We start from the raw sequence: 14,819 nt of genomic DNA, 5'->3' as shown, positions 1-14,819 counted from the left end.
ATAATAATAATTAATAATAATAATAATAATAATACTCTCCCTACAAGTCCTCAATTTAAAGAAGCCAATGCCTTAAAATTAGAATTTAAAAAAGAATTTTTTAAAGTAACGGACTGGCATAGCCCACTATAGTTTTAGAAGTGTAATCTTCTATAATCTCTTTGCAACACTAATATACAAACTAAATAAATAATATTATCAGTCCAGTATGCACGTCTAAGTTATATACAAATAATTTTCTACTAATCCCCAAAAGTATACATATAGTTCAGGCAAATAAAAAAGACTCCTCAAATAAAAGAAAGTGAAATAGTGCTATACATCAGGCCTCCAGGAAGTGCAATGTGTTAGAGAGATAACTGCTGATTTCTGAAGATACTTCAGAATACTCCAGGAAGAATACTTCTGGAAAATTAATGTCTTCATAAAAATGTGTAGAAGCAATAAACCCCCAAGATTAGCAATAGAGCATCTGTTAAGTAGTTTATTTTTTATGTTAGTATAAGTCTGACAAAGGGGTCATGCAGAGTTAGTATGTATGTCACAAGTTACAATACGTTTATTTCTCTGTGAAGTATAAAATATTTACTGTACTGTAATATGTTGCTGATATTAAATAATTCTATCAAAGCCAAGAAACGCATAAGGTTTTGATGATTTCCTGAGAAAATACCAGCATAAATCTTAGGGTTTTGTATAATTATCTCAAACAGCCAATAGACCTCATATGGTTTCTTCAAGCTTCTTTATGTTTCAGGTCAAAAAGTGAATTGGAGCTTCTTCAGGGAGAAATTGTTCAAATATACAGACATTTACACTCGGATTCTTAGCTCCATGAAACCTCATTAACTCTGCTGCTACCCTGCTACCCCAAATGTTTTCTGAATTACATCAACCGAAACTGACTGCAAGGTACTAATGGCAGTGTAAATAGAGGGAAATCACCTCTTTGCACTAAGTGAGCATGTACATCTGACTTTCTAACTGTACCAGTCAGAGCTTAAATACTCTTTCACATCAGGATGTGGCAGGACCTATGGAAGAACCATCAATGGGATAGAGTTATCTAATGGTGCTACAAGAAAAGAGTATTCATGCTTGAATCCCTATGAATTTGTAACTTGATGCACTTCCATCTACATTTCAACAAATTTACACTACCTTGAATATTGTTCTTTCCTAAGCATAACCAAAATATTATTTTGTGCAGATCTCCGTGCTCCTTTTTGTCTTTGAACACCAGCAATGGGTACTTTATCTGTCTTACACTGTCAATGCAGCAACTATTTACTATTACTTATTGTCTATGAGCAAGAAAGCAACAGAGTCAGGACTACAGAAATTTAAAATTGTTTCAGCTGCAGCGTTCTATATTCACTTTCTTCTTTAGTGTTATTTTAAGACTGAAAATAATATTTTATTTCATAAAATCATCAGCTTAACATTCTTTGTGAAAGTATAAGTGGGGAATGTTGGAATTTCTTATAGTCACTGTGTAATGAGAAGCCCACTATTCTATTTAATTCTTTGCAAATGTTGGTACTCCCATGAAGATTTCAGAGGCAAATGAGTCTTTTCCCTTCTGTGTACTTGTGGTCAGTTGTGCTGATCTAATTGCTACTATCTAATAAATAGCATTTAGCATTCTTCGAGATTTACTACTTTAACACTATTCTAAATTATGCTGTTTTAATAGCTATGTTAGACTGTTTTACAAGCAATATATTCCTTTAAAGATCAGATAAACCCAGTCCCATTTTAAATAAATAAACAAACAAATAAATAAATAAAATATTTTAAAATAAGTAGCACAGCCATACTATCTTATCTACCAAGAGCATTTTTAAGTTTTAATAACAATGCTTCCAGGTCTCATGTTTTATCACAGTTTTTCTCTCATTTTACCACTAAAATGAGATGTTCTCTCCTAATACATTAATCAGCATCTTACGGTCTGTCATGTTGAACCTTAGTTAGTTTAGCTCAGAAGTTCTTTTCAGAGTTGTAAATCTATTCTCTTCCAAGCACAAAAGGGAAAACAATCCTAAAGTAATCATCAATAGCATCATCAAATTCCAGAGTAAAACTGATTCTTTACAAAAATCTGGAGAATGGCTGATCCTTCCAAACTGGTCTCCTCTTTTGACTTTTCTTGTTTGATCTTAGGAAGTATTTGGACAAGCAGTCTTTGCTATCTGGGGTACAATCAATCCCTCTGATCTTCCTCAAAGTAAAACAACTTTGCTAGGAAAGATGGGACACAATATTCCATTCTTCAAACACTCACTTATTCCAGCTATGCATAAGGAGGAGTCCACCAGTCTCATTTTAATTGGGTCTACTCCTCTCAAATAAGGCCATTCAGTAAGTTGGTTAACCCTTTAAGGATTTATTCAGTAATTTGTACTTGAAGAATGAAACAAGAAAAAAAATTTGATTGCGGTTCCACGACACACAATCAGTTTATATCAGAGAAATATTTTATAACAATATAAAACACACTTACTCAAGACTAATGTCAGGTTTTCCTTGTTTCACATGCTCCAACACTAAATGAAACACTTTTTAAAAAATATCCCTTTTCAATCTAAATGGATTTGAATTTGAAATGTCTTAGGTGCATTTTGAGTGACATGGTTAAACATATATTGCTTCAGCTCACAGTTTAGATACTTGGAAAATGGGACCACAGAAAATAGTGCACTCTGTCAGATACGTAGGATAAGCAATACCCCTAGACATTACCATAATCCTAGCCCTGAACACTACATGAACCACTGAGGGAATGACCACATTAACAACTACCCCTAAGCACTACCCTGACCCTGCCCTGAACCACACTGCCCTAATCACTGCACTTAAAACTACCCTCAACCACTACCCCAAACCCTCCACTGCAAATTTCACTAACCACTGCCCCTACAAAGTAACCTAACTACTACCCAAACCACTGTGGTAACCACTATCTTAACCATAGCAGGGGGGTGGGGGGGGTTTGTCCAGATCCGAAAGATGCAGGAGCAGCAATGCTGAGGCCTGGCCACGATCATCTTGGCATGCCTGTTCCATCCCTAGTGCTCCTGGAGCTGTGGCCTCTGTGACTCTATCACCCCTAACCCTAATCACTACCCCTAGCCACCACAGATGTGTAATGACATGGTTATTGCTTCAGCCTACAGTTTAGTAATTTTGAAAATGGGCCCACAGAAAATGGTGTATTCATTTTTGTCAATCAATTCTTACCAAGCTGATCAGACCGTAAGTGGTTGGCAGGAAGACAAATAATGCAATAAATAAGCACAGGTTTAGGGACTGCTCACAAGGACTAGGATCAATCCCTTCAGCTGCCTGACTGATCACATCACATCCTCAGGCAGCTTGAGATAACTTCCCCAAATAATTGTTGCAGCATGAACTAGCCTGTTCAAGAGCAGTGGGAGACAACACAGGAATTTCATTATAAGATGCTTACAGTATTCAGTTATAATTCAGATTACAAATGAAAATAATTCCCAGAGAGCCTTGCATCACTGCAGTCAATACCATCTATAAATACAGAGTTTCTAATATCCAACAAAAGTTTCAATTAATTAAAGTCTAGCAATAAGAATAATCAGGAGATGAAAGGGCTAAAGAGACCAGACTTCAACGAATAAAATATATGGAATTTTGTAACCTATCCTTTCGTACAAAGCAGATCTCTCTTTCCCCAAACAATTAAGGAGCTTTTGCCCTCTAGCAAGACATTTATGTATGTCTGTCCTGGACCGAGGAGCCTGTACAGAAATAAAATCTTATAAATAAGAACTTCACCTCGAATGCCAACTACTCTGCCTAATGAAAGGGCACAAGCCCTCTAATTCTTGTTCAATTAAAATTTCCAATGCAATCACTGTTAAAGACTACAGGCAAGCTGCCCTTTGAGCATCTTGTTACAGGCCCTGACAAAGGGATGAAGCCCAAACTCCAGCAGTATAAAATTTCTTAATAGCATTTTGGTTACATGACCACACAGAAAAATCTTCCTAACTCATAGAACTCCTTTCTTTATATCTTCCCAACACTCCCACAGGCTCTGCTAGGAGTGAATTCACGTGGGCAGGTACAAAGAGTAAGTAGGTCTACAGAAACAGACACCCTGGAATCACCTTTGTTCCCTCAACAAGGATGCAGGTTTTGTGCAGCTTGTCCAAGCACATACTTCACCACAGCCATATTGAAGAAGGAACACAAATAGTTATGTAGGCAAACTCAAGGAGAAAATGGCCAATTTGTTTAGGACTCATACAACAGTTCTGCTACCCATCTCTACTTGCCTACACTGGCTAAGTCTGAAGACAAGGCTGCCCTGCAAACTCTATCTTTAGGAAAATAAACTAGAAATGTCGTGTGAGCATCCATTTATGTGTTCCAACACTAAGACAGACATAAGGCTCCAAAGCAATGAGTTTTCTTTTGGACAGCTTCAAAGAGATCTAGTGGAAATTATTTCTATCGGGGACCAGGTGAAACAAATACAACACAGCACAGGTAGAGATGAAAACATCAACTGTTTTGATCTAGTGAACTTTCAGATTGCAGTAAGTTACTTACTCAGGTAAGATGTTATCATGTATTCTTTTAAAGGGTTCAGACCTTAGGCAATAATAAAACTAGCTGTGAGCTAAGAAGTCAAACACTAAATTTACCATATGTTTATTATATTTACCCCTTACGATTTTCCTCTACAATTCTGGGGGAAAAAAAAGCTTTTATTTTGAAATATAGCCCAGCACATGCCTTCCAAAAATGTACTTTGCCCTGAGAAGACAATAATTCACAACTAGTCTAAATTTTATTGAAGAGTAAATTTTCTAAAGAGAAGTACTGGTGGCTCTAGTTTTACACCTACAGAAAATTCAAGTCTGAATTAGCTCACTAGTGGTCTCAAAATTTCCAGCTAATCAGATTTAAAGAGACAGCACAGGACTTTCTTGAGCAGTTTAGTGACATGGATTGCCAAGATAAAACGTGATTGTAGGGAGTAAAGTAAAAACATTTATTTAGGCTCTAATTATCAATGGTCTACATGAATGGGCCTGTCAAAAATTTCTGACAGCTGTTAGAAAAGAAATCATTTTCACAGGTCAAAATCAAAGACCTATTGCAGAAGAAGCCCTCTGTGTCCTGGGGCTGTGCTGATTTGAGGATTCACAGGCACTTGATGCTCTCCACCTGAATCAAAGGAGAGGGATGCTCCACACACAGGAAATAAGGCAATACAGTTTCCTCCTGTGGGAAGAGTCCCGACAACATGGAAGAATGGCAAAACACCTGTTACACACAAAACACTTGGCAGCACTCTGAGGTTTGAATATGGCAGAATTTCCCCAAAGTTTTAAGTTTCTGTCATTAATATTTCAGTTTCTTTCTTGTATAATAAGTGCAGAGAGGAAAAAAGAAGTAACAGCATAATAATAATCCCAGCCAGCCCTAAAAACAAAGATTTGAAACTGGTGGCAAATAAGGAAAATCTAAACCAAAGAGCACATCCATGAAGAAGAAAAGGGCCATTTCCTGAAGACACCAGATTCTTTTCTCAGCAATGATGAGCAGCACTGGTTGTGCTGTGCTTGTAATACCAAGCAGGTGATGGTAAGCAATGGCTTGGTTATGTCAGTAATTTTATGATGAACTTTGAGGAGAAAAAGAGTGACTCTCACTAGATTCTTGACTTTTCTAGTCTGTTGATAAACTGTGCACCCACTGCCAAAGCCCAATCCCTTGATTCACTTGCTTCATTCTTCCCAAAGTTAACACATAAAGCTCTTAGTGCCATGTGAAGCCATGCAAATGGGAATGTTGCCAGCAGAAACTGCAGACAGACCTACACAACTGTGCTTCATTGGCATCCCTGCCATTGTTTCAATCCCAGCTGTTAAAACACTACAGTCAATTTAAATCACCATAACAGATAATGCACTTCATTTGGTATTAGCAAACAAGAGTCTGGTACCCTGGAAATCAAAATAGGCTTGCTGCCTAGAACAGAGGGACTGAAACATATTTTTTAAAATCTCATACTCTCCAGATAAGGAGTATTTAAATTTTAATTTATTGCAATTCTATTTTTCCCAATGTGTCCCTATTTAACTTTTTATATAATTTTTAATAATAAGCTTATTAACCTAGGAATTATTTACTTTTATCTATCTGTATTATTGGCAGTAGAAGTGACTGTGACAAGGAACCACAATAATGCCAAAAAGAAAGATGTGAACCTATTTTCAAAGTCTCTTCACACCTGTTTCCTAACATTTTAATTTATTTTCATATATTTCCCATCATGCTTTTATCTTCACCTTCACAGCATCATGTATTTATTACAGTTAAGCAATCAGTGTCTTTATTTTATAATCTGCTGGGCTCTAGGGCCTTAGTCTGTATACAAAGTGAAGAGGCTATCAAGTTAAAATCTGATTATTAGAGTACATTAATATTCTGCCTAATTATGGGCCCAGTGGAAGGCTAAGAAGATAATGCATTGCAAATCTCATTTACTAGGGGTTATTTTTTATTGCATAAATGAAGCTTTCCTTATCTTAAATTGTATCTCACTAGAATTCTTGCTGAGCTTAAGAACAGTTGTCCTTTTTTTTAATGAATGTTGTTGCACTTTGTGTCAGCAAAAGGGTTCTGAAATGTAAGAACTGTAGAAAAAAATAGCAGCAAGACCTTCGCCACTAAGGACCTAATGCTTTATTACTTGTCAAGAAACATAAAAGCAAAATAAATAAATTAAAATGATGCACCACTTTAGTGAGAATGGCAGCCTGTCATATAAATTTAATCCCAAAGATTTAAATTGTGTTCCACAGTAGCATTAGAAAAAGACAGAATCCAATTAAAATCATGCTGGATTTCAAGGACATTGCGATATTCACTCTGCTTCTGTCATGTAAAATAAATCTAGTCCTGATTCAGTGCTGAGTATGAGGAATTAGATTTTGTAATGATCTGTTTCCTCAGGTATTTTGTAGTACTACCTTAAAATACTGAAAAATAGTCAACAAATTTGCTGAGCCAAGAAATACATTTATAAAGATGCATATTTCTAAAGTAAATCCAACCATAAGGCAAATAATTTTCAGACCCAGATTTAAGTCCCCAAATCCACATGCAAAAGTTAGTATTAAACAGTTTTCAGTAGGTGGAACACAGAAAATATATTGCAGAATATAAACAAAGTATGGCACATTTTGTGAAGAGAAAGGACAGCTGCACAGCAGAAGGAATTCACTTTGCCCATTCGTCCTGGCTGCTAGTCTGCACCAGAGCAAGCATGAGCATGGAACAGAAGATGTCACCTTGGCCTGGCAGGGCACAGCAGGAGCCCAGCCCAGCACCGGGCAGGCATGGACAGCAGAAATCGAGCAAAACCTGTTGGCTGCAGCATGGGCACAGCACGGCAGAGAGGCCCTAAACCAGCATCTCCCCACAGCAGGTAGGAAGGGCAGAGCTGCATGGGAACTTGCAAAAAGAAAACAAGTGACAGAAATCCCCCAGAGAGGCTGGAATGGAGGAAAGGCCATTACACCATTACATCTACAACTTGCCATGAGACAATGGAGGTAGTACATATCTTGACCTTTAAGGAGGCATTGATCTTCATGACTTGACATGATAATTATATCTGTTTTGTTTTTTTTTTTTTTTGTAAAGAGGTTATTTCTTACCAAAGTCACTCTTACAACAAACACAAAATATAGGCACAAATTGAGTTAGGGAAAAATTAATCTCATTATTTGTAGAAATCTCATTATAAGAAAGGTATGAACATTATTTTCTCTGCATGTATTTTTAAAATGAAAAACACAGAGCATGAACTACAACTACTGTTCTTCAGTGAGTGTATACTTTTCCAGACAATTAAGAATATACGTATAATATCAGGGTATTATTGCGCCATAAGCCAGTCTTCAACAGCCAGAGGGTTTTGCTTCTTTGTTTAAAAAGAATTTAAAACAGTTGTGCTATGAAAAAAGAAAATCTGTAGCTCGTGTGTGCCTCTATGCACCTCTTAGAAGCAATGAAATAAATACACTTTGTTTCCTATACATAGATCCTATATCTGCTGTATTCTAATTAGGTCACAAGAGGAGAAAAAGAATCTACAGACACATTTCTAATCTCAAATAGTGCCTGCAACATATTTTCAATAGAAATTCTCTTTTTAGATGTGATTGCTTTTTTATCTTTAAAGTAATTCATTCTTTAAATCTTGGACAACACACATGGTATACACTCAACACACATGTTCACCTAACGAATTGGTTTATATGCAATAACTAATGGTGCCAAAAGTGTTTTAGCACAATGAACAGTGGAATGTCTCAAACTATGAATTAGAATAGAGAATGCATCAAACCAATATATTTAATAACACTTTCATTATCAAAGATGAATATTTTTTCTAAATTGTGATACATTCATTTGTTGCTGAAAAATGAAATTCTAATAGTTGCTCTTTCAGTTTAAATGTCGTCTGATCAGTTCTGGAGGCAAGTCCTTACATAGCACATCACTGAATTCAAATGCAGCATCATTTCTTAGATTTACTAGCACTATTATAGTTACAAAAATCTATTATAAAAGTGCAACTTATCAGGCAACTTTAAGGGGAAAAATATATGTTCTATATCTTCAGTGGAGCATAAAGAAGATTCTAGTTTTTATCATGCCAATCTACTACTGTCAAAGTGAAAAACCTCTTTTCTTCAAGTCAGTCTTTTCCTTTTATTCCTAGTGACCTTTTTAGTAGTCTTAGGTCAAAAATGATACGGCCTGATGGCCTAAGATTAGCCATCAGTGAAAAATAGGCTCTGCTCCAAAGAGTAGAGATTTGACAAGGTATTGCTTAATAGAATCTCCAGGGTAAATGACATAGTTTTCTTTTCTGTGTGGGGAGGAGGGAAAGTCCACCTTGCAGGGCTTAGGCTTGGGTTACCATGTCGGATCCAAACTGCTGACAGGAAGCACACGGCCAAGTGGAACATAATTAAGCAACAGAAATTCAGACCAATTGTATCTAGCAAGAATCCATATAGAGTTTGGCAATTTACGTAAAGCTACATAAAATTATCTGAAATGTGCATTTATGGTAAATTGAAAGGTTTTAATGGCTGTAACACTGTTCCACTCACACAATCAGATATACAAGAGACATCAGAAGTCCATCCAGACTTATATACCAACATTTTCTCTGTACTTGTCCAAGTAAATTTCAAGGATGAAAAAAATCCTGCAGTGAATTGCGTGCAACCCAAGGCCAACCAGACAATAAGAACATCTTCTGCATCTGTTGAGCTGCTCCATCAAGACTGCATTTTTTCTGCTTTTGAGGAAACATAAGAAGCACACCTCATGGTGTGACACCTATCCCACATTGTTAATCGTGTGCATTATTTGTTAATGGAAATTTGGTTTTAAAGTGATTATAATACTGCATTTCTTTTTAAGAAGTGTTACAATTTGCACTCCTGCTGAATAGTCCCCCATTTTACCAGACAATCTATGTAAAGGAGGGCCTTAAATACATTGGGTACTGAGAACTAATCCTTGCATTTGCTCTTCTGGGAGAACTCAGGAAAGAGGTCAAAAAAGTAACATCCTATTCATCTATTATGTGTATTAGTTTAATTTCCGGAACATAAATGAAATAGGCTTCTCAATTTCCACACTGATCAAGACGAGAGTCACGTTCGTAAGACTTTTATCTGTAACACTTTGTTTTCTCATCTGTGACAATAACAGCCTGATAAACTCTTAAATCGCTCTGTACCACTGAAGTCTTATGACAGAAAACACGTTTTCAGAAAAGCACATATTTGAACAACACTAATAGATTTGAAGACAACTTATTTTTCAAAGCACCAAATGCAGCTCACCAATTATATTGTTGAAAACCAAAGCTTGATGACAATTAAACAGAACACCAGATGTACAAAATGACATTCTATTCTGAAAGTCATTCAGCAGCACAGTCAAATTTAGATACTTTCCATAAGGAAACCATACACAAACTGTGAATAATGTACCAAACTTTGACATTTACCAGTACAAAATTTCTGAGTGACTTGTGCCCTCTGGAGGGTCAAGTTTTAAAATGCGGAGTTACTGAACATGAGGGCAGAATCTATTAACACCACAAACATCAAGAGGCTTTCCAAACAAGTTTCAGCAACTGTTCAAAGCTACACATTCCACATCACAGTGAAGTGTTCATCAAAGGGAAAATGAAATAGCCTGTAAGAAGCGATCACTTCTGATTGTTTATTGTTCACAATATAACCTTGTGCCATTGCTCTATTTAAATAGCTGTGCATTTTTTCTCTGCAGACATCAGAAACAGTTATATGGCACCAGCAGTCAGTAAACAAAAACTGCATTGAATACTGACTAAATTGCAAACCAGAAACCAATATCCCTCTTCCCTGCCTCCCCAAACCTTAGGGGAAAGCTGTAGTGAGAAATGAGGTGCCTCCAGCTGTATGAGGAGTGCTGCAGCTCTCAGCCCTGCTAAAATGTGGCTACATGTTTGTATCAGATGCAGGGAAGGAACAAGTCACTCAAACCACACTGGAGTATGTACTATTGAAAGAGAGATTCTTTCTCTGCTTGTTTTGTTGTTGCTGGAAAGAGAAAATTATTTCTATCCTAGTGGAAGGAACATAATACTCTATTTTAGACTTCAGATCTGCCAGTATTGCTGACATACCAGGTCAGGTAACAATGAAGGCAATAAACCCGAGAATTTTAAAGGTCTAGACTTTAGAACAAGAATTCTTCTGAAACATTTTGAAACGTTTTGCAGCTTCAATTTTTTTTTTTTTTTTTTTTTATCAATACCAGGGTGATTAGCTTGTCATAGAAGTGTTATTTTCTAAGTTTAAAATCTAAAAAGATACAGGTATGTTCACAATAATCCAAGAGATGGGGCTATGAGGTAAAAGAGACAACCTGGGTCCTGAGATGAAATGACTGGCTGTGTTGGCAATTACAGCCATATTCCAAATCTATTGCTCTTGAATCCATTTCTCTTACAAAACACCACTTTATGTCAGGTACTGCTTTAGTTTCCTCTAATTTTCCTTGAACCATTTTCATTTGAAGTGGTTTAAAATGCTCCTGGCATTGCTCATATTTGCTACTTACAGGTGCAATGAACTTGCAAAATACTGCAATTCTCTTACAAATTGTCACATGAGGGCTTAAGACCTGTTCCCATAAATGTGTTGGCTGTTGACTGCTTTTTTGGGTTTTTTTGCAGTGGGGTTGAGACAGAGAACATTCAAACCTGTTGTCTTCCAACACAGCTGTGAACATAAAGCACTCTCTTTCCTTCTTAGTCTCTTTCAAATAATCAAGAACCACTTCTTTGGTCCTAGCTTTCACCTCTGGAATTATTTCATAAAAATTAGACAAGAAAATATTTTAATATACATAGAAAACAAGTCCCACTGAACAATACAAAAGGACTCAGAAAGCTTCTTGGAGACCAAGCTTACTTGTCCATTGCAATGGCTCATTTGGTAATGAACAGGGAAACTGAAAATTCATCCCAAAGGCAGAATTTTAATAAAGCTATTACAAGTTTATCGTTTGCTACTTTTCAGCTGTAAGTAAATAAAATACTTTTCCTCCATGAAATATCCTTATCTGCAGAAGCACAGAGAACTAATCCTCTCTTTGATGTCTGACAGATGCCTCTACCAAAAGAAAATCTGAAGTAGGATGCACATGAAAGAAAATCCATCTGGGGAAAAATGTTATAACTACCCAAAACAAGTGTGCCAGGTACAGAAACCCATTGTAGAGACATGAAAAATTAAATTAACAATAGGAAATGGATGTAAGGAAGGCAGTGTTAGGAAGTATAACACTGCTGACCCCTTCACGAAATTACAGAAAACAACAGAGTTTTTTCCTAACTAAAAAAACCCTCAGTAAGTTCAGAGATGCATCCCCAGAAATGAGTGTATCAAACTGTGATCTTCCACTTCAGATCAACAACTAAAGGTTACCCTCATTATTTGCAAGAGCTAGTCCAAATATCTTTAACCTTCTATGAAACATATTCCAAGGTGTGAGGAAGGTGCTTATAGGATTCAATAAATATACGAAGAATATTTATAATAAGGGTATGAAGTCACATCCAAGAAGAAAGGAAAATACACACAGGAATTATTTCTGATATATTATACTTCCTTGTTGAAAGTGTAGTCTTGATTGCACCAAGACCTTGGAATAAGCAGCTACTAAATATGAATTTGACTATTTATTAACATTCAAAAAGTTATGCTGGAAGTACTCTTTCTTAAATACACACACCAGAATAGGGCATTAAATAGAAAAGAACACTAGCCCAGACGATTTCTTGTTCTAATTACAACATGTATATTTTCTGCCATTAGAAGTCAGATTTGGTATGACTTAAGGCAATTATCACCAATCTGAGACAGCTGAAAAGTTAAAAAAAGCTAAACAATAAAAGTCCCAAGAACAGTGACCAACTGATATTTGCTGCAATTATGAATTAGAAAGCAACTTTGGCTTCAGGTCATTGTAGAACACACTGTTTTTCAGCTGCAAATCTCTGCTCCTAGGAATGAGGTACATTACAGAAAACAGAGGAATGGTTCATAAACATCTACAAGAAGGTCAGCACTCACAGACAATGCTGCAACTGTTAAGTGCATTTTTTTTTCCTTGAGATACCTTTTGGCACAAAAGCTACAGCCTTCCAGATGAGGATTTAAGGAAATGAAGATTTAAGGAAATGTTTTCAGAATTGTACATTTAGTCACACTTTCTTATTAGAAAGAATTCCCTGAATGTTAAATTCACTTAAAAAAACCCAAACCCTAGCACAATACCCACATCCCTCTCCACCAAGAAAACCCAAGCCCAACACAAAACAACAAAAGAAGAAACAAACCAACAACAAAAACAAAATACCTCCTCCCACCCAAGAAAAACAATCCCAAAACCCCATAAAAGAACCAAATACATACTGAAAGAGAGCCTTATTCTCCAATAATGCCTTGCTCTGGATTAGGAAAATATGTCATTAATAATTTAAAAAAATAAGCAATTTATCACTCTTTTTAAAATAAATTATTTATAAATAAGTAACACAGCAGTGATGCATCACTTTCCTGAGTGCAAGAGAAGATTAACACAGAGTTGGGAGAGGTGTTTTTATTCATAGCCCTCTTTTACACAGCACTCAACTGAAAAACCTCTCTAGAATTTTCTTGGAACTAATTTTTTTCAAAGCCCTTTCTGATTTTCCCTGGCTTACAGTGATGTCTGTGTGATAAGCTCTCATGTTCACAGTATCTCCCCCTTGCACATCTAGTCAATCACCTTTTTGAGCTTCCTCATATTAAAAAACATGTCCTCATTTTGGATGGGGAGGTATATCTGAACTTGGGAATGAAGCCAGCATACGTTCATAAAAGAAGCAGACCCGTCTTTTGCATGTGTAAAAATGCAGTGGTTACATTCACTTTACTGGCGTTCCATCAAAATTCCACCACCACAAATGAAGTAAAATATTCTTGAATTTTAAGTCCACAGAAATTTCACGCCGTGCTCAGAGAATAGTACATTAGCATAGTTATGAAGCAGGTACCAATTCAACCCTTATTGTTATGTTTAATTTAACACCCTATAACTTCCTGCAAATATTACACAGCCTTAAATGCATAAACCAACCTAAGTCATGGCAAAATTTCATCTATTCCTTAACTACTTTTGAAACATGTATGCCTCGCCTTGTGGATCTGATCCTTTCTAGATTTGCTCTGCCCAAATACTGCTATTCTCTCTATCCTGCCTCTTTTTTCAGCTGAAAATATTTGGGAAAAAATTAGTAGATGGTTAAATGAATGACCATACTGAGACAGACCAAAGTCCATTTAGTCTGCAGTTTCAAATCCCACACATCCAGAAACTTGTGCCTGAGAAAGAAGTTAGGAGAAAGGCAACTACATAATGACTCTTATCAGGTACAGCCCCCCAGGTTTCAGTGCAGCTCAGGAACCTCCTAAGCCAGAGGTGGTACTTTGTATTCCAGGGAAACCACAAGTGCCAGAATCAAGCTCAAAGCTAAGTCCTCCATCTAATAATCTGAAGTACAGAAAACTTCAAACTGATAGATGAAAACAATGTACATTACAGAACAGAATAAGAAGTAGTTGTATTTAAAAACAAACAAACAAAAAAAATAAACAAACAAAAAAAAAAAGAAAAAATCTTCTTTCATTAAAATCTTTGAATAAAAATCTTTGGACATTTAACTCTCCAAAGGAACTTTTATTTTTTCTTAAAGTGTAAAACCTCAGCTCAGTCCTTCTCCCCTATGTGTATAAACTCCCTCAACTCCGAAGCGAGGAAGGCTCCTTTAACTTCACACAAATATGTGTCAATCATGTATAGAAATATTTATTAATATCCCTGTTAAAAATCATAGAGGGCTTGAACTCTCCAGGTTTTCTTTACAGTGATACCTTTTTAAAATGATATATTTTTACTTAACTGCCCTTAAGAAAAATCATCCTTTAGCTGTGAAATATTATGCTTTCTATGATTCATTACAGAACTACCATATTATCTAAGCAGGTTCAATACATTGCTCCTTATCAATGCTTAAAGCCACAGAAGTGCTGTTGGGACCCCATATTTTACTTCACTTTAGCTGATACTGTACTTCAGGATTTGTACACTTCAAGCTCCTAGATTGCCATCTTCTCAACCATTAATGCTCAAGTCTACCT

At 36.3% G+C, this 14,819-nt stretch overlaps 1 protein-coding gene across 5 annotated transcripts in view; it reads right to left on the bottom strand.

Annotated features, from left to right (window-relative positions):
• Window positions 1-14,819, bottom strand: part of TENM1 (teneurin transmembrane protein 1) — an 817,608-nt gene that overhangs the window by 544,128 nt on the left and 258,661 nt on the right. The window lies entirely within an intron of this gene.

This window comes from Catharus ustulatus, chromosome 14 (assembly GCF_009819885.2).
Source record: "Catharus ustulatus isolate bCatUst1 chromosome 14, bCatUst1.pri.v2, whole genome shotgun sequence".
NCBI lineage: Eukaryota > Metazoa > Chordata > Aves > Passeriformes > Turdidae > Catharus > Catharus ustulatus.
The sequence above is the reverse complement of the archived record's forward strand: the minus strand, read 5'-3'. Positions and strand labels throughout refer to the sequence as shown.